The 27,007-nt window shown below is 40.9% G+C and overlaps 1 protein-coding gene across 5 annotated transcripts in view; it reads left to right on the top strand.

The window, feature by feature from the left end:
* SLC25A26 (solute carrier family 25 member 26) overlaps positions 1–27,007 on the top strand; it is an 88,896-nt gene that overhangs the window by 34,956 nt on the left and 26,933 nt on the right. The window lies entirely within an intron of this gene.

Below are 27,007 nucleotides of genomic sequence, written 5' to 3'. Positions count from 1 at the left end.
ACAATGTGCCATCTAGCAGACAGTAGCTGGAGATAACTGGACAGGCGCTATGCTATGTATTACTCCTTAAAGATATACACAGTCACAGACCTAGTTCAATAAGCATCATTGCCTTTCAATAGTTTGTTGAACGCACTGCCTCTGAGCTTACCAATTAGCTATAAAAGGGCTGTATGCTTTTTTGGTAGCAAAGGAATGTGGGGAATTATGGCTTCTCAGTGTTTTAACCATCAACTTTCCAGCTGGGTAACTCCATTGCGACTAATTAAACTCCCAGTGTTTTGCTTAGAAGTGTTCAGTATTCAGTGGTAGTGCTATGGGGTTGTTTTCTGCTGAGTAGTTAGTGTAATTACCTGAGTTGTACACAAATGCTGAAGAGTTGTTTTCATGGTGCTTTGGGGTCTGCTGAGATAAAGTTCTTGTCCTGTGCAACACCTAATATATAATTTTGTACCTGGTGAAAATTCACTGCAACTCTCCACTCCCCCCCCCCCCCGCCCCCAAAAAGCAAAGAAAAAACAACCCAAAAAACCCAAACAAAAACCAAACCACCCAAAAGTTTGAAACTTAGCTGAAAGACGAGCTTCTTTTTTCTAAGCAACCCTGTCCTTTTTTGTTTATAGTCTTTTGATGAGATGCCAGATGCCTCACACTTGGAGCATTTATTTTGGTGGGTGGCAGATGAGCAGGCATGTTAGACTTTGCCTGACAGGATCAGACCTATGTTTTGTCCAGTCCAGTATCTTGTCTGTCCTTGGGGCCAGATGTGAAATCCTCAGGGAAGTCAGGAGGTAGGAAAGGTGCCCTGCTGTTTCAGGCTCACAGCTGGCAGCTGTTAAAAGGCAAGCATCCAACCTCCCTTCAGTGAGTCCTTGTTCCTACCAGCACTCCCAAACAAAAATGACTGTAGAAGTAGGTACTGCAAATCCTGAACTTTTACATTAACCCTTTTGAATGGATACAGCTGGCTCAGAGTTTTTACACCAATGATTGATATTTTTTTGGGGGGCAGCTTGTATTTATTTTCTGGGAAAACAAATGATTCTTCCTACTTATTCCCCATTTATCTTTCCCTTCAAGATTCTCCTCCAAAACACCCTTATTTATTTCTGTATGCTTCCTTGCAAAACAACATCTTACACAGATAAACTTTGTGGGCTAAATCATGCTCTCATCAGTGTTTTCCTGCTGACTTCCCTCTCAGCAGAATTGTGAGCCAACAAGTTGGGGCACGACCCACAACCATGTGTCTCCTGAACCTTTGTGGCAGAGGCTTCTTCAGGGTGCTGATGTGGTCCCTCACCTTTGTTTCAAAATCATTTCAGCAGTGCAGTTTCTTGTCTGAAAAGTGAGAACCAGAAAGACAGCTAACAAAGCTACGGACAGAGGAGATGCTTCAGAAAGAGAAGTTCTCACCGTGAAAATTCTTGGCAGCTTTGGAACAACTTCATCCCACACCTGCCATGCTTGGCAGAGGATTTCACTTCCGTGTCAGGGCTGGTAAAAAAAGCTGTATGCATCCAACAAACCCTGAGGTATGTAGGTACAGTGTGATATGAAAGGAAGAGTTAACATCAAAATTCAGCTGGAGCTGTCACGAAAAAGGAAACAAAAGCAGAGGACAAGGAAGACCTGAGAAGTGGCAACAGTGAGAACACCGAGGTGCAGTGAAAGGAGTTGGTGCTCTTGGTGTTGTGTAAGGTCTCGTGTTTAGTTCTAGACTTGGTCAAAACATGCCAATGGCAGCAAGAATTTTCAACTGATTTTCTGCTTTCCTATCCATTGGTTTCCTTTTGGGAGCAATGCACTTGCTCATGGACACTTGAGGGTTCTTGTGCTCTGGCTGGCTGTAAGGCCTTGTGTTTTGCAAAGGCAATGAATGGGTAGTGCCTGTAGTTTTCAGCACGAGAAATCTTTGTGGATACTTTCAGTGTGGTGGGTTTTTCTTGCCAGTTTTAAAGGCCTTTGGTTTCTGAACAGGCTTTTAAAAACAAAGAGAGAATGCCACTGCAGGGACCATCTATCTTTTGTGGTTTTAATTCTTTCAGAAGTTTTGATAGGCTCTGCATTTTCTTAGAGAAACAATTCAGTGAAATTCTACTCCTTAGCTTTAGCTTGAGTAGTTGGTATCACTGAGCTACTGATTTTTTATTTTGATCAGCTGGTCATTCAAGCTAAAGATTCTGGTTTGAGCAGTTGGGAAGAGGTGGGCTCGCTCAGCTTGGAACTGGCTAAGAAGGTATGATGAGCAAAAGGACAATGAGGACTGCTCTGAGAAGGTAAAAGGGGTGTCTGTATGAAGGCTTTGGGCTTGAATCTCAGCAGGATTTGTTTTGTAAATATCTGAAAATTCTGATAGAACTAGATCTAGATTCTGAAGAACATTTTTCTTCTTTTGGTTGTCTCTTGTATTTGTATCAGAACTATATTCCACAATATTGTATCTTATGCATTTTTTAGTTATTCTTCCCCCCCCAGTTCATTTACCCTTTCTGGTGCTCTGAAATGTATGCACTTTTTATATGAGTGCTAACGCTTCACCTTAAAAGTAATGAGTAGGAATTTTGTTTTGGATTCACAGCTCTGTTGCCAGTGTTCTCTATTGTTTTTTCACTTTGGTTGTAAGTCTAGATGTGTGTTTAATCAGTTCGTTTTGAATTTTAGATAGTTGAGAGATGCTTACTTTGAATATTTAATGGTACTAACTGTTATTTTCAGAACATGTAGTTTCCGAAAGAATGTAATTAGAGACTAAGCCCAGGAATTTCTGTGGCAGGTCAGGCACTTCTGGCCTCAACTGTCACTGTCTGGAAGAAGAATAAAGCTCACAGTGCCTCTACAAATCACTGAAGCATTCCCTTCCCTGATGTTATGATACATGTCATACGCTCTGTTGAGAGACAATATGAATGTGCCCGGTGGATAAATGTTCTCTGGATAAACTTGGATGTTACTGTATCTGTTAAGATCCATGTCTCTGACTGATGTAGAGTATGAGCTGCTTTTAAAAACCAGAAGTGTGTATACATCTAATGACCATGGAAAAAAAATGCCTGAGAAGTGAACTAGATGCCGTGGTGCAATTTCAAATGCCAGCCAACAAAAGAGCCCTGATGTGTTTGTTTTCATTCCTGTACTTTTTAGAGCCTATTTCATGATTGGTGATGCTTGATTCAGAATTGTAGGGGGGCGTTTGAGGCAAGCAGTGAGTGTAGTGTGATTTAAGAGGCTGGTGAACTGCCATGGCCTCTATGCATGGTGACTGAGAGCAAACTCGCCTTGATATTCCAGATGCCTATGGGAACAAATAAATGAGGGAAAACAATGACAATTTGAGTGAGGAAGAAAAAGTTAAAAAGAGTTTGGGCTTGGCATACGATGGGGAGAGAATTCTGCCCAAGACCTTGCAGCACACTGTGTTTGGTGTGGTGAAAAGCAAGATGCAAAAGATATTTAGTCTTTTGTTTTACTCTAATATCTGAGTCAGTATGTTGCACAGATCCATGGGTCAGGTGAACATAAATTGTGCTGTTGGGATTTATCTGGCCAGTAACTTAACCTCTGACTCACCCTGGCAATGGTACAGCATTACAAATGTCGTCTTCAAGGAAGGATGAACAAATTTTTTAAGCCATTGGGCACAAAGAAAACCTTGCAAATCAGTCAAGAATACTTCCTTGTTCCACTGCTCCGTCACCCCTCATGCCCTGGAATGTATTTATTGCAGCTAATGCTAGGAAAATTCAATCTGTCTATTTGTGTCCTGTGCTCAGAGTGACTCAAAGTACCTTTCCTCATTTTATCCTGTTTTAATTTTGTGTCCATTTAAAAATTTCCAGAAGACCAAGTATGATGACTTTCAGCTAAGCCTATGAATATCCATGGTTTGACAAGCTAATGTCTTCTGTTAATTTACTTCAACAGAAGGGAACACAAAGAAGGTAATGCTTTTGCATGGTTTTCTTGACAGTCCCAGCAGTTCAGGAATTAACTACTTCAGGACACAGCGATCCTGTGTATTACTAAGGGACCTGAAAAGATTGTGTCCTCTCACCTGTGATTTCATTTTACCTTCATGCTCTCCTCAAAACCACCAGATGCGCAGAGCTGCCATTAACAGTGAGGAAGGAGCTTAGTACTTCCAGAAACAAGTAAGGCTGCTTAAGTGCTTAAATCTGGTTTAGCTCTTTAAGTATATGAGTTGGAAATGTCTCTTGTGTGTGTAAGGGAACTATTCCCATTGCTAAATTTCCTTTCTCTGGAATTTCCCCCCATTTTTAATTAAAAAAGGGAGCAGAGCTGGGTAATATTGGTAGAAAGAAGCCAACTGAAGTATCCAATATGAATTTTGTGCGAAGTAGGTGGCTGGAAGATCCTGCCTGTATTAAGGGGCAGGCACTGAAACATGGGACCACTTGTTGAGGTTGATGTTTGAGCTCAGTCCCCTTGGAAATGACGATCTTGAAACGGGATGGCCTAGAACAACTTAAAGTATTTATTTTCCCAAGGCCCATGAATTGCCAACACAGGGAGTACTTTTACTGTAACAAAATACTGTGTATTTAAAGAGAATTCCTTCTTTCTGAGCAGTAATGTGACCTTGATTAAATTATTTCTATTTTTAATCAACTTTAAGGTCCCTGGAACTTCTAAAGTTCTCAGCAGCTGTTCCTCAGATGTCTGCTGGCCTGTTGGCCTCACAGATTTCCCCATCTCCTCAGGAGGACTGAGGACTCTGAACACATTCTAAACAGCCAGAGATAACATTTTGTGGCCAAGAAAGACTTAAGTGGTGCCCTGAGCTTGGGAAAGGGCTCTATAAATGGTCTCCAGAGCTTCCCCACAGAGGCTATGTCTTGGAGAACCCTGTTAAAGAGCACTTCAGCTTTAATAGTTGTACGCTGAGACCCAAACACTGGATCTTCTTTCTGCTACGGATCTTTTTGTGCATTATGTTTCCTTTGAGAGCAGAGTACAGGCAGAATCTCTTGGGATCTTGCTTTACTCTTTAATCCAGCACCACAAACCAGAAATCCTTGGGGTTTAAGCAGCTTCACCATTTATTTACACAGGTCTGCAGTGGCTTTTTGTTTCTTTGTTGTTTCATCTGTGATATCCCCCCTGCTGTGTTTTGGATGGTTCTGTTTTCTGTAGGAAATTCTAAAAGGCTGTTTAGCTGCATGCACGCAGCTTTCCCTGGATGTTCACCTAGTCATCTCTGCACATTGTGCAGTATATGAGCATCAGCGTGTTCTCAAGGCCATAGTACCTTTTCTTCACTGAAGTAGTTCTATAAACAGAAGAAACACATTTTCCTATGGACCTGTGATGCACAGCACCTGTGCTTTCCCTACTGCGCTGACTTAAAGTGCTGCTTTCATGGCCTCAAAACTTTCTCCTACAGCCCTGAGCTGTTGGTTGAGCGGGTGATAATAGATGCTAGCGTGCTTCCCCAGGTATCTGTGTGCTGGTTGCCTGCCTGTGTATATCCACTGATTGCCCAGCCAGCAACCACACAGAAAATTCTTGAGCTCCTTCTGCAGCATTTCCTGCAACATTGCCAGATTGAGTCTCTCAGCTCAACCAAGACACTTAGAGATGTGTTTGAGGTGTTTATTTTATGTTCACAGAAGTTCTGGGAGCTTTGGCTCTCCTCTGCCTTACTTGCCTAAAATCAGATGATGAATTCAAAAGCTAAGGAGGAGGGAAAAAGAGGGCAATTTGATGCACTGCTTCAACAGCAAACCAGTCTAAAAATGCAGCTTTATACAGTCAGAGACAAGGTGTCAATAAATATCCTATTGAATGGCTTGTTCACTGCTGTACCAGTAAGTGATGGAAATAATTAATTTTTCTGAGCCAGATTATAAGCATATAGTGGAGGTGGAAACCTTAGCACTGGTTAAGTATCATTATCCAAGTGATTAACTAAAATTTTACCATCCAGATATTCTGTAGTTGGAGCTGGTGGAAGGCAAAGCCCAACAATGCCAGTGAAATTTGGATCAGGACCATGTTACGGTATTAATAATTGGCAAAGGCACTGAGTTTTACTGTACTAACCAAATACTGTAATTTATCTTGTCTCAGGTACCTGTTGAAAATACATGGGCTACAGTCCAAATACCTGTGGAGATTAACAAGCTGAAGGTTTAGTTCAGGGCACTCCTGAAACCACTCAGGTGTTAAAAATGAGCAATATTTTTTGGTACAAAATGTTCTCAAACTTGATCAGCGCAGATGTCCTTTCAGTAGTTATGGATAGTCTGTGAGTAACCAAACGATGGTGCTGGTCTGAGGTACCACTTACCTTTTCCTGGTAGATATGAGACTGTTTAATTGAAGATTTAGTTAAGGAATTTTCTCTCTATGAGCAGAATTCCACAGTTTATTAGAGTGAAATTCCTGAAATAGCAAGGAAAAGAAACCAGCCTATAAAAGAGGATCAGGGAGTTTAAAGCCAAGATATTAGAATTGTATGGTGTTGTATGTGCATTGGGTTGTAATGGCCCATACCCATCATGAATCAGACTTGCAAATACTGCATGTTTGCAGAGGTGGAGTTTTGCCATTGTTGGTTTATTTTTAATTAATTGTATCCATACCACATACCTCTTACAGGTACTTGAATGAGTTTAGAAATTTTTTTCAATTGAGATGGAGGGTACTTTGCCACTTTTAAGCTTTCGCACTGGTAGATTTATGTAAATCTATCAATGTTATTTCTGCCATTGGTGATCTTATTGCTGACTACAAGCACTACTATTTAGTTCCATCAAAGGTGTTTCCATAATTAAATTTATAGCGCAGCCTAACAACATTTCAGAGAGCATAAAGCTCCCGATGTGTTTTGGTTCTGTTTGAAAATGGATACCCAGGCTACAGTTTGGATCAGAGACAGTAAAATTGGATAGCTTTTTGTGACCCTAAAGCTTTTCTGTTCAACCACATCTTAACATTCCATGGTACTGGAATGGAAAAGGTTTTTGTACAAGTGTGTTTTGAAGTATTTCAGTACAGCAAAGAAAAATCACAATGAAATGGAACTGTTGGCGTTTCTGTACATTAAGAGCTGTTCTGCTCTCCAAGCTCCTGTTAAGTGTGAACTGCTTAAATGAGATGTTTGCAGGGTCAGGCTGCTTCCAGGCATCTAGATAGAAGATACCCGGGTTTCTTTACTTGGTGAAGTATGTTGAATTAAAGGGAAGTTACTAGTACCTTGTCTCTCTCTTCCTATTTTTCCATGAGAATAATCAGGAAATAAAAGTTTGTTGTCTAACAGAGAAATGATCAAATGGTCCTTTGACAGTAAAGAAATGACAAGATTAGAAAATCCAATTGACCAAAAGTATTTTGCAGGTTTTGTAAACTAAAGTATTGTGAATATGGGCACAGTGCAGGTGCCACAGCTTGAATAAACTTTGTGATCAAGGATACAGGTGTACCTTTGGATGAAAGAATGCAGAGTTGAGCATTGCTCCTTTTTTAGCATGAGCTTTACCCCAATATATCCTTTAATGCCTGTGCTTACACTAACAGAAAACCTTTTGATTGCTAGTGCCTATAAAGAGCAGATGGTATCTTCTGAATGTATTCTAATATGAGAAGGTACTGAGTATAGATTGAGACTGTGCATATTTTAAATCAACTGTGTCTGTAAACTCCATTTCAGTGTTACCTGTTTTTTGAAGAACTTACGATATTTAATATGTCTACAGACATCCCGTAAATTCTTATTGACCCCACCTGCCTCCCTGTGCTAAGTTCCTGCTGTTACAAGTAGAGCTTTGATGAACATTTAGATTGCACTATAAAGTTCTTTCCTTCAAAGATATGGATTTTCCTCATGGAAAAAGCTTTGTTTCTGCTCAGAAACACAGAGGAGAAAAGGATTGTCTTATGTCCGCAGCTCACCGGTGTTGCAAGTGAGATGGGAATAAATAGGTCTTCCTAGAGCAGTACAGAGCAGCAAATGTAGTTTCCTATTACCCCACAAGCTTGGTCAAAGAAGTTTAGTATATACTTAGGACTTTCGGTACTAAAGCCGCCTCTTTCCCTAGTTTTGAAATAATTGCAATAATCAAAATCTTGATAAATACTGTTCTGTGTTTGTTACACGCTTGCTAGTCTTGTGACCTTCCCTCCCCCCTCCCCTCCACCTTTCCAACTATCGATCAGAAGTCTCAGTCATAGGAACCTGGCTGGGTTTTCTTTGTTTTCCCTCTTCAGGAATCAGCTATTTAGTATGAGATAGAGTTTTACGTATGCAGCTGTCTGAAATTACAGCTCCCTTTTCTGAAAGGGGTTGTTCACTGCCTCATTAATACCAGTTAGAAGTTCTACTTTATAGTATTACATTAAAGCAAGGGGGAAACATTAGTAGAAGGTTGAAGTCTGAAATTTTGGTTAGTGCTCTTGAGTGTTGTTACTGTCCTTGTAAAGCTATAGGTAAGCCAGTGTTCTTGTGAGAAATGTGTGCTTCGTCTGGCCAGATGGTTTATAGAGCTTTAGATTTATCATCTTGCTTGTCTGTCTTCACAGATGACCTTTTTGCAAAGCTTTCTAATAGACAGCTGTTTGATCAGAGTTGTCTTTGAGAGGTCTCTCCTAGAACTTCCTGGAAAACCTCATCACTTAATGGTTTAATTTTATCTTGAAGCATTTGGGTTCCATGGAAAATCTCTTGTATGTGTGTACATACACTCCAGTAAGAGGAAAGCTGAAATCTTGCAGCTACTAAAAATTTGTGTTATAATGTCAGGATCTGACCTTTTACAGGCCTTACAGAGGGCTCAAGAAGAAGCCTGGATAATGTACCTGCTGCTTTAGGCTTTGAAGCAAAACTGGAAATCTGCAGACATAATCTGAACATCCCTTGTGTTGCTGGGCAATAAGATCCATAATGGAGATGTATTCTTATAGAAAATGCTTATCTATAAGTTTTTCCCTTCAGGGAATTGATGCTTCTGAATGCAACAGTAATCATTAATGGAAAGAGGTTGTGTTCTCAGGTGGACTTCATGTGTGTTATCACTGCACATCTGAGCTGGCACATTATGTTTGGGCCCTTCGGCCAGTGCTGTGATACGAATAATCCATACAAACTCGGTCAAAAGCAAAGCCTTACTGTTTGGCTGACTGTCCTCTTGGCAAAAGGTCATCTTTGAGCTCATGACCTTCTAGTCCAATGGGCAAGATGAAGGGCTACCATTTTTTCCAGATGTCAGATCCAGAAAGATTGAATGCTTTGCCTGAGGTTATGCTCCTAACTTCCTATGCAGTTGGGGAATTCTTCAGAAATGGAAAGACTATCCTACTGCCTCACTTAAGGGTTTTTGTTGTGAACTGAGTTGAGCACACATGTGACATTTTGCAAGGCACTGAGGGTTGAAACTGTCACACTGACTGACTTTGCTAACGATCTGCTCAGAAATTCAGTGTACATATATGGTGAGTTCCCTCCTGTTCACTTTTGAGCCCCAGAATAACGTAGTCCTGTAGCTCAAGCTTCTGCACCGCAGCATGCCTCGGAATACACAGGCTTGCACAGACTCTTAGGGTTATACTTGTTTCCCACAATTTTCTGCGTGTTTGTCTCTAAACGAACCATGAAATGATTCAGTGCCCGCATGTGGTTTTAATAACAAGCGTATGTGGGCAAATGAGAAAATACAGAATGTTTGACTGGAAGTTTCTAGCATACGATATGGGTTAAAATTGAAGTAGGTTTGTAGTACAGTGTTTGTCAGAGTTGGTTAATTACTTTGGGTTATTTTAGATGAGACTTCTCTCTATAACCTTGTAACAACTGTTGAGTGGTGGAAGGCTCTGTACTTAATCAAGGGCAGATTTGGAGCAGTAAGCTCCAGTTCGATCTTCACTGGGATCTGATTGTTTTTCTGGGAAGTTTGTGTAGTTGTTAGTTTTGGGGTGTTTTGTTTTGCTGCTGTAGGTTGTTGGGGGTTTTTTGAGAGAAAGTACAACACGTAGCCTTCTGATCTTGTTTTAGCTGAGAGTTATATCGAGGGCTTATACTTCTGTAATAGGAAGTCAGGTTAGGCATCCACATCTTGAAAACTACAACTGCTATGGATACATTCTGACCTCAGGTGGTCTTTTCAGAGTCCAGAGCAATCCTTCCTTCACCTTGTATCCTCAGCTTTGCAAAATGCTTCTGAAAAGACTTTGTGTCTTTCATTATTATTTCGTTAGAAAGCAGTAAGTTCTCAGATTTTCAAAATCTGGTTTTATTTTCTTTTCTCCTACCTTAGCCATATTCAGCTCTGATGTTCCTTTTTCCACACATGCTGAAGGGAGATTGTGACGTCCCACTAGCCTGAAATCAGGAGGAATTTATTGCTGTTAGATGAGAGCATCTCTCTTAGGCTATTCGGACTCTATATTCTCTCTTGCTCCCAAACTTGAAGGGTTAATATTGGTTTAGACTTAACCGGCTTTTTCTAACTATCTGGCTTAAGCTTGCTGATGAAATACACAGTGAGGATTGCCTTTGGCAGTCTTTGAGACTGATGTCCTTGTGTATGAAAGGGAGGAAGAGCACTGGAAAAGCCACAGGGAGGAAGAATGATAGATAAAGACAAGTACTTGAAAATTTTCTGCGAAGGAGAGAAAAGAAAAATCTGTGCCTATGCCTGTGATAGGAGGGTGAAGTAATGATTTAAATTGCTCTGGGGAACTATCCAACAAAGCAACACCTGAGCTGATCATCTGTGCAGTCCATCCATCAGGAGAGGCCATTAAAATAGGTTAGACAAATGTGTTGGAACAGGCCCTGCCCTTGGTCAACGGCCTTTGGATCTCATTTTCTCCATAATACTGTAATTCCTAGGAAAGGCAAGTGTTGTTGTAAGAGAAGGTAAACAAGAACTGCAAGGGAGCAGAGATGTTTTTGTGGCAGCAGTGCTTTGGATATTGCGTAGAATAAGAGACTGAAGCAAAACAGATGAATAAAGCCTATAAAATTTGTTAAACACTGTGTTTCTCCACTTGTCTTCCAGTAAGGGTTTTTTTTCTATGGAGATGTTTTCAGTATCTACATGATGTGTCAAGGTGACTGTGGTGTGTAGGTGCATAGGTATGTATATAAGCTGTGCTGGGCTGCATTGGTTTCTTCTCACTGTGATCTTTGGGCACCAGCCTTGATTGCAAAGAGGAGTTACATGGCACGTGTATGGATCTTTTTGCTGTACTGTGAAGAGTGTAGGTCTGCTGGAAGCTCTGGTCAGTGTAGAGGTCTGAAATGACTGCAAGGAAATTGCAGTAAAATTTGTTATAAATCCTGCCACCTCTGTAACTGACTTACATAAAACTTACAAAAAGTATTTTTGGCCCAGAAATTTGAAACCTGTTGTATGTCATCCAGGCATATAAGCTGGAGAAGGCCAACTGGTCTGTGTTTTAGGAGTGCAGGAGATTTCAGGAGTACACTGAGACTGGGGGAGGAGTAGTTCCCCATGGCTGTTCTTGCTTTCTGCCTCACTGTGGAAGCAGACCCAACCCCAGGCATTTTATGGGACTTGTCACAAAGCAAGGGCTATAGCATCAAGGCAACTATTTGCATATTGTAGGGGGGAAATGCACTTCTCTGAAGCACAAACATCCCAAGGTGCTGTAGATGATAACACCTGTATGCAGTTATTTTATCTCTGGGCTCATCAGGCTTTAGGAGTGGAGCCATATCTTAAAGGAGCTGTCACAGCAATCCTTGTTTGCCTCCAAGGTGTCTCCTGCAGTGCTCCTGCAGGTAATTAATCACCTAATAAAATACATTCTTTGGCAGTAGGTGGAATTTGGAAATTAATTTGCACCCATTAAATGAGGCTTCTAAAACTGTAATTATCATGAAAGGAAGAAATGAGCTGTATCAGGTGTATAAATGATTTATTTATCAAGAATGAGCTGTCACCAAAGTGGCACTTAAGCATGCAGTGTCTGTGCTGCATTTCTTTTAAGTGAATTAAGCAATGACATTTCCCTTCCTTCCCATATTTGTAGGTCCTGGGGCAAATCTTCAGTTGTTTGTGAGGTGTTTGGTACGTAAGTGACCTGCAACAAAATTATAGCTGCTTTTCCCATGTTCTCTCTCTCTAACGTGTGATCACATCTTGCTGCCCCATCATTCCGTGCTCAATGACTTATCCCCGGCAGAGCCTCTGGCCTCCCCAGAGGACACCACAAACCTTGTGCAGCCCAGCTGGCTGTTTGGATTTCTCATTATCTCTCCAAATGGTGGTTTTTGTGAACCGAGTGTTGGTGGCATCAGGAAATAGAAAGGAGGGGGGGAAGTTTTAACAGGTTGGCTGGACTGTGTACGTTGTAAATTACCTGGAATAAGAAGAAATCCAGGATACCTGAATGTCTCTTTCTCTCTCTCTTTTTTTAAGTTGTTGTTTAATGATACAAGTTTAAAGATCTGTTTTTGAAGGTTCCGAGAGGGCAATTTTTAGATCTGAAGAAATGTGAGAATAGCAGCATTTTAGAAGTGAATCATTTACAAAAATATTTACCTTCAGAATCAAGCAAATGCCCTGCTAAAAATGTGTTACCAAAGTGTCTGACCTGTGCCCCAGAGCATCTAAAGACTTAATTTAGCTGTGTGGGTAAAGGGAACATGGGCTTCACTGCAGCCTTCCCTGCAAAACTGCCACTAACAACTGTTCTAGTTGCTACATCTGAAATGCATTTGTTGCTGACAGTGTAATTTGCTGGCTTCAAAGTGTGCGTGGTGTGCCGATACAGTATATGTAGTTTGTGTGACATGGAAGGAAATTGTCTCATTATTACATATTAATCTTACGTTATTGGTACATTAATTTCTGAGAAAGCCCAAGAGGTTTTCCATTCATGTCAGGCTGACTTCACTAATGCGCAGCCTCTGGGAAGGGCCATGCCTCATTATTTCCCCCATACTTGCTTGCCTGAGGTTAAGTTGATTTGAAAAAGGGATGAAGGTGCTCAGCACCACTGGCTTGATTCAAAAGTCTTTTGCAAACAGTGAGAAGATTTCTTAAGCTAAAGCCTCTTGAGAAAAACCGGAGTAAGAGTGAGATCATTTACAGTGCCCTTTTTATTTATATTTTACTAATGTTGTCTCCTATGCCAGAAGTGTGATGCTTTTGCTGGAAAGCATCACAAACACAAACAAAATAAGCTGCCATTCAAAAAACCCAATGTGATACTATTAGGTTGGAAATGCCGCGTTTTAGTTATGGGAACTGACAGATAGCAAGTAACTTGTGTGAGCAAAAAATACTTGTGATTCTTACTTTTAGCTTAGGAGTGTAGGTTAAATAATGCTGTGCAAAACCCTTTCAATATAAACTAATACCTTTCTTCTTTTTTCTTCTCCAGAGTTTTACCACAAGGTATTTTTACTGGATTGCAGTATTTTTTGGAGGTGTATGGGAAATATTTTTCATGAAAACCGAGTGGCAAAAATTAAACACTCTGGAATGCAGCTGAAGGGGCAGCCCAACTACCCTGAGCATGTCCTGGTTTGCTTGAAATATGGTTACCCTTTACAGGCACTCAATTCATCTTGAGGCCAATTTTAACAGTGCACAGTGCAGAAATGACTGTTATGACATGCCCTGAACCAGTTCCAGTTCAGCTTGTGTAAATTCTACATGTGGGGTGCTTTTGGAGCTGACAGGTGGAATTTTATTGTGATTGTATTTAACTATCCTGCCACAGTAAAGGCTTTTGTCATTTGTCTTACTGAGTTGCTACGTGTTGCAAAGCAAAGGCATGAGGTCTTTGCTTTTTTGGTTTTTTTCAACTAGCACATCCTCTAAAGATTGTTTCTCAGGGTAGGATTTTCCCAGTGTTCAGCTACACTTTCCAAATAGGTGCTTACCAGCTGCTCTGTGGGCACAGGGCATCATGTCAGGATCTTTTCTAGGATGACCGCTGCTGGGTGCACCGTGGTGGTGGTGGGAATAGCTTATCCTTAGTTTAAGCTTGAGAGTGAAATCAGCCAATATTGTCTGTTCCTTAGGCTGTGCTCAGAGATCCTCTTCTGTCTACACAGCCAGCTTGAACAGGTTACAGCCCCCGTTGCTAGCTGCCATCGTTAACCCGGCTTACTTGGCATGAAGTGGGGATGGAGCAGTTATGTGAGGAGCCAGACCAGTGCATGGGAGAGATGGGGACACTAAGGTGTGGCGGGGGTTGTGATAAGCACATGGGAGCGGAATGAAAGCTGTAACCCGCCCTCTATCCCCACAGCTGCAGCTGGAAGGGGAAGTACAAGCAGACAGTAGTAGTAGAGCTCATTCTGTATCAGATTCTGTTTCTTAGGCTACTGGAAATTTTTCCCCAGCATAACAGGCTGTTTTCACCATGTCTATCAGCAGTTCAGCATGAATTTGGGAACCTCCTTTCCACCCCAGATTAGTCCTAGGCCTAAGACACCAACAACAGCAGGACTTCCAAATGAAGTCAGATCACGTAATGGCATGATGTCAGCTGAGTTTCTAAAATTGTATGTGCAAATGCAGAATTAGCACACTGTTCTTCAGGTTTCTTAACTCTTTTCATGATCCCAAAGGCCACTAGCAGCATTTGGTGGTACTATTTAAAGAAAGGTATTAATGGTTTTACATCTTTTGATTGAAAGCCACAGTTAATTTTTGCTCTTGTGGGAGTTCCGCAAATTTTGGTGGTTTTATCTGAAGAGTTCTATTAGTGCTTGCGCTGAGATAAAAATTGTGTTATAAGTGAAGAAAGCATTCTGGCACAAATCAGAAAATCCCAGGGAAGATAAATAAAAAAAGTAATTAAAATGCCTTGAGGTTGAAACATTATGGGAATTGCAATGTATACCTTGGTAATCTCATTAGAAAAAAACCAGGTTTAAGTCACTTGAATATATCATACATTGCTAATACCAGTCTGTTCCACTTCAGCCCAAAAGGTTGTGAACATTACACTGGAAATGGCATTTGCTTTGAGATCAGCTCATTCTTTGTATTAGGCAATAGCACTGCTTTCTTTCCTTTGCCCTTCAGTCCTTACCTTACTTGCTAATTTTTCTTTACTGCATTACCTGTTGCCCAGTTCTTTGAGTCCATCTATGTATATGCAGCGCTACCTCAGGGACACTGTGCCTTTGATCAGGATCAGGTTTTTTTTTTTTTTTCTTCACATGCTGCCTTGCAATTTTGTTGAACTGATTTGGACAGATATATCTCAGTCTCAGGGTGAAAGGAGCATCACACGTGCGTTATAGGGTCTGTGAGTGACAGCCAGAATAAGGCATCTAAATGCTGCAGGAGCAGAAGCAGTTCTGGAGACCTATCCAAGGGCAGGTATCTCAAGCAGATACTAAAATACTGTCCATTGAAGAGGTAAAATTTCTGGAGATTCCTCATGGTTAGGGAATGTCTGGCTATTTCCCCAACTGACATTTTTCTGTTTGATTTTCTGTCCCCTCAAGTAATGCCTGTTAGCATGAAAATTATTTAATTGCTGATTTTCTGATTTCCAGCTGGAAAACAATTGGGAAGACTATGGTTCAAATCATGTATCTGTAAATCCCATCTACTGCTGTGTATCACAGACAAAAGCCCATACCAGGCAACACAACCTCAGCCATTGCACTGTGGGTTTTATGAATCTACCTGTGACAGCAGGGAATTGGCAAATCTGCCACTTGGCTGTGATGGGCATTTGACATGGCTGCAAAACCAATGAGGAAAAGAAATCATCTCGGTGGAACCTTCTGGATGCAAAATGGCCTTTAAATGAATTAAAGCTGCGAGAGCAGCATTTCCCGTCCTTTTTCCTCTAGAGGCCATGCTGCAGTGGGCGTGCAATTTGGCTTTTTCCTTTTGGTGTCAATGTTTTCCACAGAACTAAGTTTCTTAAAGGGACCATCAGTGTAACAGATGCTGTGCTCAGACCTGCTGCCTGAGAGAGGAGCATGCTGGAAATGGTGGGATCTGATCCCTTTGTGGGGCCCTGGGAGCCACACTGACTGCTTGGTGGAGCTGCAGTTGTGTCGTTACCTTGGCTTATCTTATCCTCTGTTGAGTGTTGGAGGTCACTTTGAGTGCTTTATTGTATATCTACATTAACCCACAGAAAAGTTTAGACTATTTTATTTGGCTTTTCTCTTCATTCACCATGTTGGTTGCAGCCCCAAATTAGCAGAAAACTTTGTTTAGGCGTCAGTTCAACAAAAAACACTTTGGCCCAGCTCCAGCTGTGGAAGAGCTTTTAGATTAATGTGAAGTTGGAAGCGTAAAGAAGAATATGGAGTCTAAGAACTTGTTTGGGTCTGGTCTTTAATGTTTTTAAGGCATAATCTTGTTCTTATTCAGCAATAGTGAAAGCTAAGCATGTGCTTAAGTGCTTTGCCAAGCGTGGAGGGCATGATTTATACTGGTAAAGTGGACACTTAATAGTGTCTACTTCGCTGATCGCAGCTATAACCGGGACTTCATAGAACAAGAGTTATCTGCTGTTGCACTCTGTATTTCAGTTCCCACTGGGCTCTGAAAATAGACCAGAACTATAGCTGGGGTATGTGAACAGCCATGCAGGATGAGCGAATGAAGAAAATAAGGGCTTGTGTGTGTCTGGGACGTTCCAGTTGTTTAGTTCTTGCCCACCAAAGCACCTTTGTTCCTCTGGATCCTGTTCTTATGTTCTTCTAGTTTGGTACAATTTTCTCATGTCCAAGCTGGGTAACAGTGTGAGAAATTGTTTTGGTGTAGCTTTATGGTTTACCATTGTGGTTATGATAGATCCTCAAGGCAGACAGAAATGAGGTGGCTGTGTGAAGAAATGCAAATGAAATCAAAGGCTTATGGTGAAAGTGACTTCTCCATACATGAATTAAAACAAGTAATTGAGAGTCATGGCTTTTATTTTCACAGCTCTTATGATGGTGGTGCCGTTGTGCAAGCAGAGCTAGGCTCCTTTGAGGAAGCCTACAAGAGGTTCTTGAAGGCAAACCCTTCCTGCTCTCTGCATGCTGGATTTGCGTATGCAGCCAGCGGCAACTAAAGTTTTTTCCCAGCTTGCTGACATGCAGGAAGTTGGGGGTTGCAGGCAGCGAGACAGCTTTCCCAGGGGCTCGATTGCTGTGGACGAGTCTGCAAGTCCACACCTGGGAGGGCAGGGGGTCCCAGGTGGCCCAGCAGTGTCCGACCCGACATCGTACAGCTGCTGCCTTTGGGTGGGGGTGGAAGAAATGCTCCATTAGGAGCAGAGCAGGCTCCAGCTGCATAGGCAGGGAGGTCTGCCGGGTCCAGGGGGCTTCCTGTTTAAATAGTTACAGAGTCTGCAGAATTGGTTAAACCGTCAAAAAAAAAAAAAAAAAAAAAAGACATTATGAAGGGTAAAAAAAAAAAAATAACGGAACCATCCTTCCAGTATCTGTACATGCATTGTCTAACTTTGTTTGGGTTTGATCAAATGCTTGTTGTGATTTTTCAATTCACTTTAATGAGTTTTAGAGAAGGTCTTTTGTAATGTAGAATCAGATTAAAGTTTGTGGAACTGTAGCTGCAGTTCAGGAAAGCTTATGTTTAATACATAAAAGCCAGGAGAGATCATTGTCATAAGTTAGTAGGTCCCCCATTGTCATTTTACTCAGTGACTTCCACAAGAGCATGTCTTGTGGTTGGGCTAAAGCAATGCAATTGTTTATTAAAAAATAAAAAAGGTAGATGAGGGATAGAATATAGCCCAGTCTTATTTCAGGCACAGGGAACAGTCAGGCTATTCAGTACAGGACTTCAGGACATATTTAACTGCTTTTTTATAAAGAGCTTGGAAATTAGGCATGTGTGTTGGTGCTTTGCAGAAACAACTATTCAGCTAACACCGATGGAGATGACGCACGGGGAGCTCTTTCAAGGAGTCTCTGAAGATCAGTCCTTTAACTCCGCCTGTACTGACTTGCTATTTAGGCTGCTGTATGATGGACTGCTCACCCCAGGCTACTGAAGCTTCCTCTGTGTTTCCCCTGAGCATTGTGTCGTTGGCACCCATTGGGACACTGCCTGGGAGATGGCAAGCACCTTGCAGGACAAGGCTATATCTTCTTCTACCTGTAGCGTGCAATGCAGATACAGCTCTTCCTAAATAATTGAAAATAGCAGTCACAGAAGGAAGCTTAGCAGTGGCCCATTTTGTGAGAGAACATTTTGAATGTGTATACACTGTGTATACCTTTACATGAATAGTATTTTCTAGATTTGACATTAATCTGCATTTTTTTTCTCTGCCACATGATGGAGATAATGGTGTAAACTATATAAATAGTGCTGCATGGGTCATGCACTTCAAAGAAAGAAGTTTCAACTTGGTGGTTTGTAAGAGTTGTTCCGTTAATGTTGATTTTGCACTAGCCTTGATGGAAGTAATTTTCTCATGGTATCTGTGTGGTTGTTTTGTTTAAAGCAACACTTGATTACTTGTCATGTTCTGTTTTTTGGTGTGGGGTTGGGTTTTTTTCCCTAAAAAAGGCAAATATGTAGGAATACCCTTACCAAATAATCAGGGCTATCAATGCAGCAAAACTCCAAAGTTCAGATTTAATAAAACATTCAAAAGAATTTGCTTAGCTTATATTAACTTTATTTGGACTTTAAGTTGTAATTAAATGTACAGAGTTTTGGCTCAGATACAGCTACTAGTAGGGCTGTTGTATAGGCTTCTGTTATAGCAGAGAATTGGCAGCAGTTCCTGCATATGAAGTTAAGAAGAGCACATCCTAGATCCTGCTCTCACCCTGAGTCTGAGTTTGTGCATCCTTGGAAGGATGTAGTAGGATCCAAATTAGTTGATCCTTGTGTTATATGCTAGAACCCTTGCATCTGCTCTCCTCTTTTCTCCATCTCCAGTGTGGGTCCTGATGGAGAAGCTATCAAAGCTACATGTACAAAATTCCCAGCAATTTCAATGAACTTTGCGTCAGGCCCATATGCAAAGGATTTTCCTGTGGAAATTTTTTTAGTGACATTCAGAAATCTCTTGGTGAGAGATGTATTTAATTTTTATGGCAAGAGCTGCTGTGTTATATTTGTAATGAAACTGCTACAGGTTCAGATACATCCAGGGAGGGAGAAACACATGATTCTTCCCAGTCTGTTAATTTTTTTTTGTGGCTGTTCACTCTAAGGACAAGAGTTCTATGGTGATGTCAGTGCAGTTACAGCTGCACTGTTGCCAAGTTTCTTTGATTGAATATTTGCTGGATGAAGAAATACTCTTGCTCCTCTCCATAGATCCAATTGCTTTGTGAATCAAACACTGCTTGTTTAATTCCTTGTGCTTGGGTCCTTGTATCTCCTGCAAAATTCCCATTTGAGGAAATGTTTAACTTTGTGCTACTGTGAATCTGTCAGTCCAGTGTTTGACTGTACATTTTTTTTTCTTTGTCTAGAGTTTAAAAATTTGTATTTAGAGGCTTTCCCTTAATAGGTGCCTTTTATAAGGCATTTTTGTAACTATACTTAGATGTAAAATGTTACATGTATGTAAAACATATATTAAAATGCCTTCAAAGTTAGCAAACTGACATGCTGCCCAGACAGCAGCACATAACCACGCGTGTGTTTGTGCACCCACATATTGGTGTAATAGCTTCTCCAAATGTTAGGGCTTTTCTTCAGAAGACTTTTTCCAGAAATGCTGCACTCCACGCTCTAGGGTTCTGCTCCTATGTTTTTTTCATGAGAACAAAGATTAGTCCTTCATGGTCCTAAACTCAATGCATGTGCATGACTTAAAGGCATTACCTACCAATAAATAGGAGATTAGCTGCGGCTTGTGTATTTCCTGATCAGTTCAGGTTTTTTCAGATGGCTCGTTGTTATCCCGTTTCCTTTAACGATGGGACACTTTAATGAGTTTGCCATCTGACATACATCTGCTTCCTGTTAAACAATACCTTCATTCTTCTAGAGCTGCTAAACTCATCTTTTATCCTACAAGATTTTTATCTGCGCCTTGAAAACAGCATGTACAAATCAGTGTCAGCATATTCATTTTCTTGTTGAGGATTTTTTGATATGTTGTTTTTGAGAATGAATAGCAAAACAGGCACCTCCTTTAGTGCTTGTTTGTTGGAAGATTGGAGGACATGGATATTATTTGTTTAATTAGGGGCCAGTCAGTCCATCTTATGTTTGAAGTCCAGTAAGATCAACTTATGTGGCTAACATTATACAATTCCTAACAGTGATTCTGTCCTCCCATCAAAGTAAGGTTCTGGTGCAAAAGGTGGGGGATTTGAAGACTATTAATATTGTTGCTTTGAGGACGGAGCCTTCAATAGCTTGATGATGGTGTTTGTAATGCGTGTGCAAAGTTGGGGCTCTGTGATCATCAGGCTTTCTTAAATCAGTCCATCCTGCATTCAGTTTGTGTGTCTCCCTCAGTGCTGCTCTTTTTCCTGTGTTTTGGGCACACACGGTCATGCCAGATGTCTGATCGTGCCTCTCCTCTTTGCTGGTCAACATTGAACCTCCAGAAAAACTTTTTTTTTTTACTGGATAGAATTTTCCTTGTGTTTATCTGTCTCTACATAATGTCCTTATATGTTGCTTTTGTAACAAGTGTGCGGTGCTGTTTAAAAGAAAACCCTTTTGCAAGTCAGGTCTGCCACACAGGTCCGCATGACGTCTGTGAGAATGGCTTGAAACCAAATTAAGCAGCCTTGTGGGGTACATGATGTTTTGTCTCAGAAAGGAATTTACTTCCAAACATTCACATATGCAGAGTGACAAGTGGAAATACTTGAGGTTTAGAGCTGTGGAAACAGAGTAGACAAGGTGCAAATATTTATTTGACGGTTAGTGGATGCTTGAATCAGAATAATGAGCATAATTCAGTAATTTTGTATTTCTTCCCATTTATAGCTTGCATTGTCTTCCAGCGCGCACAGTTAATGTTATTTGCTTGTAAAATGAGGGAATTGCTGATTACCTTAGTTGGCTGCTGGTGCATGATCTGAAACCTCTGTTTTAACAATACTCTTGGTACTGTTGAAACCGGTGTTTCTACCACCCTAAATGCTGTTCCTTTGCCTTTGGCAGTGCTGCAGAGCCACACGTTCAACACCAAAGAGCTGTGAAAAGTTTTTTGTCACAAATGCAACTTGATAGACTTGCCTGTGATGGCCCAGCTTCCCATGGGGTTCCACCTCTCTTTGGCTTTGTGCCGTCTTATAGGAAGGTGCTGTATGTGAGCTTGGTCTTTCACTGTGTCCCTTAAGGAATGCAGCCAAGAGAAGGTCTTCTCTGGTCATTGCTATACCAGTGTTGTCATACTAGCTTGAAGAGTTTTGTTTCTAATTGCAGCAGTGTTTATTAACAAAGCCCTCCATAATTTATTTAACATGTAAACTTGTCCATTCATTTACCACACTCGCATCGTGCATCTCTCAGAGCTGCAGGAACGTGGCTGATGGCTTTGACGGTCTTTCATTCATGTTAAGATGACAAATTACCTTTGTTAAATTGCTTGTGAAGTCTGCAATTTATCAAGGAGGATCTGGCAGGTGGCGTTAATTGAAGCTTTGCAAGAAAATAAGTCTACTTTGTCAGCTTTGGTGTATACTATCGATGATGGCTGTGCTGAGCTCCTCTACACCTTCACCTTCAGGCTGCACAGTAGAAAGCTACAGGTCTTCATAATGGTGTCTTTTGTTATCCCCTCTGACATGAGTGGGGAGAGGCTTACCTCATTTCATGCTGTCTTTTCAAATCCCAACATGGGGAAAGTATATTTATAGCTGCAACATCAGTTTATCATCACCTGATGTATTGGGCAAGAGTGTGAAGAATTTTAGAAGGGCAAGACACTGAACCAGATTTACTGTGATTATTAATGGAAATGTTTTGGTGTTAACTCCAGTGGGCAGACAAAGTTGCTTTAGTCTACTCTATCTTGAACCTGTTTGAAAAGAACCACCTTTTATAAAAAAACTGATTAAAAAAAAATAAAAGGAATGTAAAAGCGACTTAGGTAAAGTGAAGATTGTTCTCCTGAAATTTGTAGTTTATGTATCCTTGGAAAACAGTATATTTCTTGATCCTCAGAAGTGGATTATTAGACTTTTCTTTCTAATTACAATGGAGGAGCCACAGTTTGGCACCTGCAGCTCACTGTGGTGGAGTGATTCACCGGTGATAACATCTTTATGAGCCTTGTCAAAGTGCGTGTAAGTGACAGGTTAGGTGCAAGTTTGAGAACTACCCCGTGACAACTGCGGTACATTCTCCCTGAAGTGAACAGATGTTCTTACTGTTGGCCTCTGTGATATTCATACTCTCAAAACCCTCTTCCTAACCGTTAGCCTTTTTCTTATTGCTGTTAATGTAGGGAAAAGTGGAGGTATGGGTGAGAGCGGTTTATGGGATGGAGGTACAGTTTCAGGGGCATTGAGAAAGCTCTTACAAGGTGAGCCTGTTCCTCTGGCTGTTTGTGCCAATCTTTTTTTCAGTATTTACTCTAACATTTCTAAAAACAGATAGCTGTTCTGGAGAGCAAAGCCCGCTGAACTGGAGGCAGGGAAAACCTGAATAAACAAACATGTGCCACAGGTTACCAAGAACATCTGTAGGTTTTATATTGTTTTAAGAACACATACCACATAGTTTTTCATTTCTTATGCTTTTCTAGTTTTTCCTTTTCTTTCTGTCTCTCTGTTTTCTTCTTCTTTTAAAATATATTGCTAATAAAATTTGGAGGTGGAAAGCACAGCTGGACTCTGCATGACATGCCACTGTTTAATTTCTAGCTTGAAGGATAAGAAGAAGAGTAGTTTTATTGTATCCTAGAAGAGAATAAAGCCACATGCAAATTCCAGCCATGGACATCTGTTTCCTCTTTGTGTGAAAGAATTCTCATATTTGGAAGGGAATCCCAGTTCTGAAGGGGCTGATGAGGTTGGTTTTGTTTTTTGTTGGGTTTTTTGTTTTTCAGTTGGGTTTTTTTCCCCTTTTGGTCCTTCCCCCACTTCTTTGCCATTCCTTCAGCATGCTCTCCTTGCACCCTGGCTGCTCTATTCCCTTCGGGACGATGTCAGCTTGCAATTTAGCATCACATATTGAATGGGTGAATTTTGAGTTATTTGAGAATATTTGAATATTATTAAGCTCCTCCTTAAACTTCTTTTATATAATTAAACAGTATTTGGTGGGATGACATTTGCTCTGTTACCAATTTTCAGTACTTGCAGGTTGGTTTGTTGTTAGGGTTTTTTTAGAAGTGAGATGTGTATCTGTTGCTCTGGCTGTGAAGTGCCAAAATAATATTTTAAAATCCTCCTCTAGCAGGAGAATTAAGTAGATCTGTAGAAATAAGAATCTGCAACATTCGGTACATTAGGTTAGGCATCAGGTGCTAAGGAATACAGGGACCACAGTAAATGATAATTTCACTAACCTATAAAACATTTGAGAGTAATGATTTACAGCTGTCTGAGGGCTTTAATTTTTTTTTTTTTTTTTTTTTTTTGGTGTGAGAGTTGCCTCTGTCGAACGAACAGCACAGTTATATAACATTAGACCAGACATGAGAACTGGTACTCTCTGTCTATTTTTTATTAACATTCAATGAGAGGCTGGTGGAGCTTGCCAGGGTTTCATATTTGCTGGCAGAAAGTTACCCACATGTGTGGACCACATTTTTATTGTTGCCTTAGCCTATTTCAGGCATAAATATTGCTGCCTGGCAGGGTGTGATTCTCTTCATTGCTGAAGAGCTTTTCTTCTAAAAAGCAAAATATGAAATGAAATTCTGTAAATGTTCAAATTAAGAAGTGTCCCCAGACTGCAAGATTTTTGTCACGTCTGTTGTGGTAGAGGAGTAAAGGGCAATAAGCCATCTAAAGGCTTTTTCATTGTTGGATGAGTTATCCTCGCAAACCTATTTATTTTTGCATATATTAATCCCATTTTTGGGTGTGGGCTGTTTAGTCTGGTCTCTTAGGGAAAATAGGCTTATGCAAACAGGGTGTATGCGTACGTGAACACACAGCAGCCTGTGCAGCCCTTGGATGCGCTGGCGACAGCAATGTGGCAGAAAGGCAGAGGCTGCAGTGAAATAGAAGTTCCTGTAAGTTTCTTGAAAATATATCTGTGAAGGGAGAATAAAGGCGATTAAGGGGTTTTAGGGAAGGTTTGCAATAGGAACTGAACTGTCAACAGGGGCTGTGGAATAGATGTCAAGAGGGAATGTGATGGAGGTCCCTGTCGTGGGAGGATCACCAAGTGTGTCTTGGAAATTGTTTGGCTTCAGAGAACCTGATGACAAAAACCAAATCTGCAGGAAGCCAGACTCCCTTTCATTCCAGTACCCATGAAATTGCTTGTGTGGGTTTTGTTTTTAAGTCGGGATGCTGTCAAATAGGCTTCAATGGATGACTGTCAGAAATGGAGGACACCTCATTAAGATCTTAGTGCAGACAAAGGTGCTGTTTTGCTTGGTTTTGTTGGTGGTGCTTCCTAGTTTGTTTGGTTTTTGCAAGTTTTCAAACTCTCTTGAAGTCAAACTTACGAATGTTTAGGCCCTTATCCTGCAGGGATTTGAGAGAGGAGGGAGCCCAGCAGCTGTGCAGATCCCACTGATACACATCCGAAGTCTTCCCAGGCATTTTGGAAGCCTGTGCATAAAACTTGTTCAAGGCAAAAAGAAAGTTCAGACCTCAGTCAGTATATTACAGAGAAATTGGTTTCAGTGTCATCAGTCATAATTAGTACATGTATGAATTCTTTTACGTTGGTTCATACATTGTTTTGACAGAAAGTAACATTCACTCGTACCCCCAGCTAAATTGCGTGGCTATATCCTGAATGGCATCATCAGGGCAATTCTGACACACTTGCTGTCCTGTGATAATGCTTTCATAACATGAATAAGAAATTTTATTTTCACCAATTGTCATCTTTTCCCTCTGTCCTTGCAGCATCTCATGGGGTGCATGGGGAAAACCGAAACCTGTAAACCCCATCCAGTTCTGGTCCCCACCGAGTGGGACATGGAAAGCAAACACCACTAACATCGAAAATGAAACAGCAGTCATGAACAAATTTCCCCTGTGATTGAAATGCTTCTAGCTAGGAGATAAAAAGGGGTTTATGTCAAAAACTTCCCTTGTTGTCTTATTAACAGCTGCATAATTTTACCGCTCATTCACAAGCATAAAAAAGCAAAACTTGGAGACTGTACTTGAAAGCTTGTTTTGTTTGGTGTACAGCTGGATACAGAGCGCTTCCTTTTCTCTTTTTTTAACAAATTTGAAACAAATGTAGTGGGCATTGTTCCTTTTTTTTTTCTATTTCTTGGCCTAGATAATAGAAGTTTATGTTGCTTTTCATTTTGCATTGCAAAGAAATCATGCCATTTAACGCCAATTCAACAATGATGCAGCAGCATGTAGATATATATATATATCTTCTCATAAATATATTACCACACATTACTGTCAGATAGCTGGACTTTTTCGCCCAGTATTAAAGATGAAATTTAATTGCTACAGTAGAGTTTCAAGGCCCTGATAAATAAGAGCCATGTCTGACCTTTATTGTGGGGCTCTGAGATGCCACCAGGGATATCGCTCATTGTTCAAGATGACGAACTTCCTCTGAGATTTCAGTTTGTCAGCTCAGTGTACAGCAGTGACATTGATTTCTTCTCACTGCCATTTCCTGCCTGAATAGATAACAAATTTTATGTGGCAGGTGTCTGTCAAGCTTAGTTTTGCCTGGCAGATTAACTAAATAGACTCATTTATTAATCATTAGTTGCAAGACAGTGAAGCAGACAATACTCTTTAACTCTTGTGATGTTGAATGGATGTACCATTTCAGATTCCTTTGTGTAGCTTTAATTTGGGTTTAATAAGCCACTCATCTCTCTAGCGAATGTTTTTAACCTGACATTACTCGGATTACAAAGAGCAAAGATTTGTGTGTTAGTTAAGTGTGACCCATTTTGAGTGTCTACTACTTTCATGGCAAAAGGTGTGTAAGTACTTTCTGAGACTAATAAAATGATGCAAAACCTGCAAAATCAGCCTAAATAAGGGGGAAAACTAACCCAACATGCATTGTTCTTGGAAAGGAAGATAAGAGTAGAAGAAAAAGGCTATCTGGAAGAAGATTTGAAACTGGGGCTGACCAGCTGTAGGGGAGATACCCGCAGAAGCATTAAGGAAGGGACAGAGCGGACCTGCAGATGCAGCTGGAGGGCAATTCTAGCACAGGCTAGTATTTTCATAGGGATCCCTTTCTCTGAGATGTCTTGGGATGGATACTTGGGCTGGAGATAGCAAAGGCAGGGTCAACACCAGAGGTGGGTATTGGACAGGGCTTTTTAGAGTGATGAAGGAGGAGGAAGAGCCAGAAGAACTTAGCAGAGAGACTGGAGGAGGAAGAAACTATAGGGGAAGATACAACCTTGGAAAGTGTTCTTGGAAAGGAGCCCTGTTCATGGTGGTACAAACAGGCTTACTACATGTATTAGCCTTACATAGCCTACAGAGCTGACAGAGACGTATGTTTGCTTTTTTACCCTTGCGTTAAGAGGGTTGGTCGCGAGGTATTTATCAGGGCAAAATCTGTAAAGAAGCTAGAAATGCGTTGGCAGTGCTGGGGACACATGACAGCAGAAATGAGCCTAGGTAAACATAACAGGCTGTTGCTGGACAGAAGAACCTCTTGTTATAGGTTGTGAAAAGAGAACCACCAAGCTTATCCCTTGAGTTTTAATTGGGTTGTGGTAGCTTGTCACAACCTGCTTTTAATTCTCAAGGGAGTGTGTTAATGTGAGATCACTGGGAGATGTTGAGGAAAGTTTCTGCAGCTGATGCCCCACTGCAAAGCTCTGGTTGGAGCACAACTGTTTTCAGCTCAGTATTTGTGAGTGTGTATTGCTGGAGATGTTTTTTTGCCAAGCTGTGTTCCTGGTGTTGAACATGTTTCTTGAACCATCCTTACGGCTTTCTTGGCTGAGCATCAAACCAAGA

The sequence above is a fragment of the Falco peregrinus genome, chromosome 5, assembly GCF_023634155.1.
Source record: "Falco peregrinus isolate bFalPer1 chromosome 5, bFalPer1.pri, whole genome shotgun sequence".
Lineage (NCBI taxonomy): Eukaryota > Metazoa > Chordata > Aves > Falconiformes > Falconidae > Falco > Falco peregrinus.
This window is presented reverse-complemented; position numbering and strand designations above follow the sequence as displayed.